General features: G+C 43.6%; 2 pseudogenes; both read left to right on the top strand.

The window, feature by feature from the left end:
- The first annotated feature begins 4,528 nt into the window (after window positions 1-4,528).
- On the top strand, window positions 4,529-4,662 carry LOC121988019 (annotated as a pseudogene).
- A 12-nt stretch (window positions 4,663-4,674) lies between these two features.
- LOC121988014 lies at window positions 4,675-4,830 on the top strand (annotated as a pseudogene).
- The last annotated feature ends 1,072 nt before the right edge of the window (window positions 4,831-5,902 follow it).

Genomic DNA, 5,902 nt, shown 5'->3' with positions numbered 1-5,902 from the left:
CGTCACCTCTGCTCGACCCGGATGTATCTGTACTTCTTCCTTTTCCTCATAAATTAAAGTGGGAGGCTTCTCGGTTATGGCACTTACCTCCATCCGGGGCATTTTCCGAGTGGACTTTGCTTCCATTTTGACCATCTCGACGTAGCAGCACCGAGCAACCAACTGATCTCCTCTTACTTCTCCGACCCGATCCTCCACCGGGAACTTGATCTTCTGGCAGAAGGTTGAGACAACCACCCGGAATTTATTGAGGGCCGGTCGACCCAAGATGACATTTTAGGTTGAGGGGGCATCTACTACGATGAAGTTGGTGGCCCTCGTCCTCCGAAGTGGTTCCTCCCCGAGCGAGATGACCATCTTGATCTGGCCAATCGACAAGACTTCATTGCCGGTGAACCCGTATAGAGGAGTCGTCATTGGCAGCAGCTCACCTCGGTCAATTTGGAGCTGGTCGAATGACTTCTTGAAAATGATATTGACCGAGCTGCCTGTGTCAACGAATATACGGTGAATAGTGTAATTGGCTATTACCGCTCAAATAACGAGTGTGTCGTCGTGCGACACTTCAACTCCCTCGAGATCATGGGGACCGAAGCTGATCTCGAGTCCGCTAGCCTACTCCCGACTGCAGCCCACCGCATGGATTTCTAACCACCGAGCGTGTGACTTCCTAGCTCGGTTGTAATCTCTGCCAGTCGGCCCGCCAGCTATGATGTTGATCTCCCCTCGAGCAGCATTGCTCCTATTCTCCTCCTCCCGAGTGGACGACCTGTTTCGCTCTCGCCCAGCTCTTGCCGGCTCTGCGCTCCTTCGATGAGGTGGCCTCGGGGATCGCCTTGCTTCTTCTCTCCTCTCAGAATGATGATACTTGTGTCGCCGGTCAGGAGACGGGGATCGGCGATGATAACTCCTAGGTGCCGGTTGAGAGATCGGGTTGAACCTGCGACAGTCGCGGGTGTTATGAGTTGCAGACTGATGGAACATGCAGAACAAAGGGGTCCATACCTTCCCCTTGGGTCTCGTCCGCTCTGCGGCAACATGCTGGACGGCGTGCGACCTTGCTTCCTAGTGTGGCGCACTCCTTCGGCCCATGGCCCTCTCAGCGGCTGATGGCTGGACGGCGGTCGTCACTCGGTTGGCGTCGATAGTTCGGATGGAGCTTCCTTCCTTCTGGCTGCCTGGGCTTCCTCCATGTTTATGTACTCATTGACCTTCTTCAACATGTGGTCGTAGTCGTGGGGCGGCTTCCGGACGAGCGATCAGAAGAAGTCCCCGTCCACGAGCCCTTGTGTGAACGCGTTCATCATGGTCTCAGACGAGACTGAGGGGATATCCATTGCCACTTGGTTGAAGCACTGGATGTAGGCTTGGAGAGTCTCCTTCTGGCCTTGCTTTATGGAGAACAGGTTGACGCTTGTTTTTTGATAACGTCTGCTGCTTGCGAAGTGGTGAAGGAAAGCCGTTTGGAAGTCCTTAAAGTTTCTGATTGACCCATCCGGCAACCTCCGAAACTACCGCTGTGCCGAGCCGGAGAGCGTAGTAAGGAAGACTCGACACTTGACTTCATTTGTGTACTGATGCAGAGTGGCGGCGTTATCAAACTTACCGAGATGGTCGTCCGGGTTGGTCGACCCGTTATATTCGTCAATCGCCAAGGGAGCGTAGTGCCTCGGCAACAGATCTTGTAGAATGGCCTCAGAGAATTGTCGGTTGACCCGTTCGGGCGACGAATTAGCTCGGGGCGCTTTGCCTTTTCTTGCATCCCGCGCGGGAACCTCGTCTGAGGAAGAACCCCGGTCCTGGTTGGCCTGAGCGATTTCTGAGGGTGTCTGAAATAACGGCCGGTGAAACGGGATGTGCGCTGGTGGAACTTCTCCTGGAGTGCCGGTCGGCATCTTGTTTTGTCCCCAGATGGAAAGTTGCTCTGGTTGATCCTCGTGCACCGACCGACCCCCTGAGGGCAACGTCGCTTGCTGCGCCACACGATCGGCTAGTGCCTTTTGTTGTTGTTGTTCGGCTATCTTTGTCGCTTGCACTTGAATGAGCGCTTCGAGCTCCTCTGGAGTGAGCATCACGGTGTGGAGACGTCCAACTTCTTCCATCTCCTCAGCTCGGATTCAGGTGCGCTCCCACAGACGGTGCCAAATTTGATCCTGTCCGAGTGTGAGTAGACGGCCGCTGGGAAGATGACACTTACGTTGACTGGATGTCGACTGAAGCTGATGCAAACCTCCAACGAGCTAATCTTGCAACCACAGAGTCGTTAGTGCCGAGCCGAGGAGGGGTTCCCCGACGATGGCCCTCCGACGCTCAAGTCAGATACCGGCGACAAGCAAATGAAGTAGAGAAGAAAGGAGCAACAGCGTTACTGTAGCTACAGTGATGAAAACCATACCCCCTATGAAGCTTTGGGGCTTCTTATATAGAGCTCCTAGGAGACATGCGTACGCTTCCCAAAGCATACATGGAAAGGCCGTGTTAGAAAAGCGTGTCTAACGTTATACCTTAACAGCCCGAGCATATCCCTGACGTGACAATGGAAGCTTCCATTGTACGATCATCTGTCTGACCACGTCGCCAACCATGTCGCTTGTTGATGACACTGATCCCTAGGAAGATATTGTCAACTGCTCCTTTGTCTGTTATTGGGCTGAACGGGAGAACCGCTCGGCCAGTCTACCGTCCGGGTGATGCCACAGCCGGGTCGAGCATCCCGAGCAGGTGAGCCGCTCAGCCAGTCTGCTGTCCGAGTGATGCAACAGCCGGGCCGAGCGTCCGCTCAGCCAATGCTCTGTTGGTTGGCTCCCCCATCGGGCGAGGGAGCCCTGTCTGTTAGGTCGAGGCTGCATCCACTGTTTGCCCGAGTGGGATGGCCGCTTGGCCTTCGTGCCTCCCTGGTTGAGGTTCATAAGCGTCGGAAGCTCGGTGTCTGACAGAGATGTCGAAGTGCCAGACCGTCTACTCTTCTTGCTGACTACAGAGGTAATTTGTCCGATCGGACACCCGCCTAACGTTGACCACTTTGACCTCCTGTTGGCCGGGCCCTACCTTACCACCGGATCATATAAAAATCGAATAAACCGAGCCGATAAAATATCGATTAATTTAATTAAAAACTGAATTAATCAAACTTTTCAACAATTCTATATTTTTATCCGATTTTAGAATTTTTGAATTAACCAAACTGAACTTTTAAATTCAGTTAGATCGGTTGATTAATTTGATTTAATTGAAGTTTTGATTAGAAATTTTAAATTCAAAGAATTAGCATAATCATTTTTGCTATAATAATAATAATAAAAATATTCCTTCACACATTCAAGAACCCTTCCTACAGACATTTAAGAGTAGGAGTTGTTTGGAAAAGATAAATTAACTTAGCTCAAATAAATAAAAATAAGATCCAAAATAATTAACAACAAATAGATTTATTGCTTATCCAAAGGCAGTAATTTTCTATTACTTTGGATAGTATATTATCATAAAATTAATTTTTTTTAGGTAAATAAGAAATTAATACCTTGTAATTTTAGTTTGGCTTAGGTTAATGTGCAAAGACAAATACATGAATACAAATTTGAGTATTCATAAACATAAATTCAAGACAAATTTGAAGAGAATTTTGACTCTCTCAAATTTATAGTGGGTCAATAACTTAATCCAAATGAGGCCAAGAACTAAGCCTAAATGGGATGATTGATTAGCAGTGATTGCACAAATAGGTCCTCTAGAGTCCTTTGACATTAAATAGGATAGCAATTATCTTTCAGATGGATGAGAAGTGAAAATTAAGGAGAAGACAAAATAAAAAAATCATCATCCTCCAAATTTTTTTGAAAAAGAAAATTTTTATTCAATAACCAAAAATAATTTCTCAGACAGCTAAATAGATGTTTATATAGACTTTAAATTATAAGATACAAAGAAAAGAAAGAAATCCTAAATCCTAATTTTTAATTTGTAAAGAAAGGAAAAAAATCTATAAAATTATTGATAGACTTATAATCTTAAAATCCTTAAATAGACTCAAAATCTAAACATTTAAAAGATAGAAATTACTAAAAATACCTTAAATGATAAAAAATTAAAAATTACTAAAATCTTACTATTGTATTATGAATTGCCCCCTTTACTAACTAATTTTGGTGAAACCCAAAATAAAATTACATTAATGTCCTTTTTTCTTTTCACACCGAAAATAATTTCAAGATTTATTAGTCATTTCTACAAACATATTAATCAGGGATTTAGAGTTCAAGACTTAGTTGCAGTATATTATTAGATTTTTTTCTCATTAATTAAGCAATGATCTAGAGTTCGAAACTTAGTTGCGGCGTATTATTGGAAATTTTTTTCATTAATCAATTAGGGATCTAGAGTTCGAGATTTATCTACGGCATATTATTGAGAAATTTTCTTATTAATCAATTAGAAATCTAGAGTTCTTTTTAGTCCCACATCTTAGACTTGACAACACTACGAGCAGAGTAATTTTAATAAATACCTTGGGTTGGTGATGTTAAAAAGCATACTTTTCTCGTTTTCTTAGCTAAGATCAAGTGTGATATTAAATTAATTTTTTTATAGGGAGGAGTTTGTTACAGTAGCTTGCTGCTGGGATTCTCGAGCGTTGCACTATTGCATGGGTTTGGCGTACCCTTACCCAATTTATAGGTGACCTTTTGACTTTAGTTAAGATTAAGTGTAGTATTTGTTCTTATCAGTTTAATATCTAAAATAATGAATTAAATTAATTTTTTATGAAGGAGAGTTCATTACTCGCACACGTTCATGTATTATATTACACATGCAACCAAAGACGGAGCCACGTATAGCCTGATATAAGCTGCCTAGTTCACGCAACGCGTGTGCATAATCGCTAGTTAATAATAAAAATCTCCGGATCCTCGTGCATCTGTCACCCCGGATTGAAAAGAACTCATCCTCGAGTTCAGAATAGTATCAGGTGATAGACTAGGAGGAAGATCATCTAATATCAACTTGGCAAAAATGAGGAGTCTACTATTGAGTGTTGTTCATGAAAAACCATCAAGAATAAATCTTGATTCACCTTTATTTATCCATCTTCTAGATGCTTGATAAGAGATTGATGATAATCTCATCAGACACTAAATGTCCTCGATTCATAATTTTGCAAGTTGTTTCGAAAGAGAGCCCAATGAGGCTATCTCATCTTGGACAAGATGTGCGGCACGCTAAGGAGCCGAGAGAGTCAGCTAGCGTAGGTTCCTTCTCGATGCCTGGGAACCCTAGGAAAATCCACTGCATGCTTGGGCACGCAAGATCCCTCGTAACACTACCCCCTTGCATGGCACGCTCGACGGACATGTGATCCCCAATTCAGCGACCACCAAATACATCCACCTCCTCGTCGCGTTGAGCCTCAGTAACTGGCTCAAGTCTGCCATCTCATGAGATAGAGTGTTGGATCGGGTGGATCTGCTAGAGAGGGTGAATAGCCTATAAAACAAGTTAGAACAATCTCTTTCTTTTGAACTAACAAGGACACACTATTAATTGATTAAAATAAATAACATAAAAGAAATAAGTAAGGAGTCTTAGAATTTTACTTGGTTATAACATGGATGGTTATTAATCCAAGATAGTAGAAAACTTAATAAAAAACTCCTTCAACAAAGATCAGAGGTGGAAAAGTCTTTTACAATAGTTGAACTCTCAAAAAGAAATACAGAAGTTATAGTATCAATGAATTTTTTACAATTGGCTTCAAGGTGCTATTTATAGCTCAAGAGTGAAAGTGACTATTTTATTGACATGCCAGTTTAGGGCATCTTGAGTGGTCTAGGACGGTTCCAACTAGATAAGTTTAATTCATGCAACGTTCATTTTTTGATCTAGCTATTTGGAGGCGCCTCGGATC

The sequence above is a fragment of the Zingiber officinale genome, chromosome 5B (genome assembly GCF_018446385.1).
Source record: "Zingiber officinale cultivar Zhangliang chromosome 5B, Zo_v1.1, whole genome shotgun sequence".
Lineage (NCBI taxonomy): Eukaryota > Viridiplantae > Streptophyta > Magnoliopsida > Zingiberales > Zingiberaceae > Zingiber > Zingiber officinale.
Note: the sequence above shows the minus strand (reverse complement) of the source record. Positions and strands in the feature narration are given on the sequence as shown.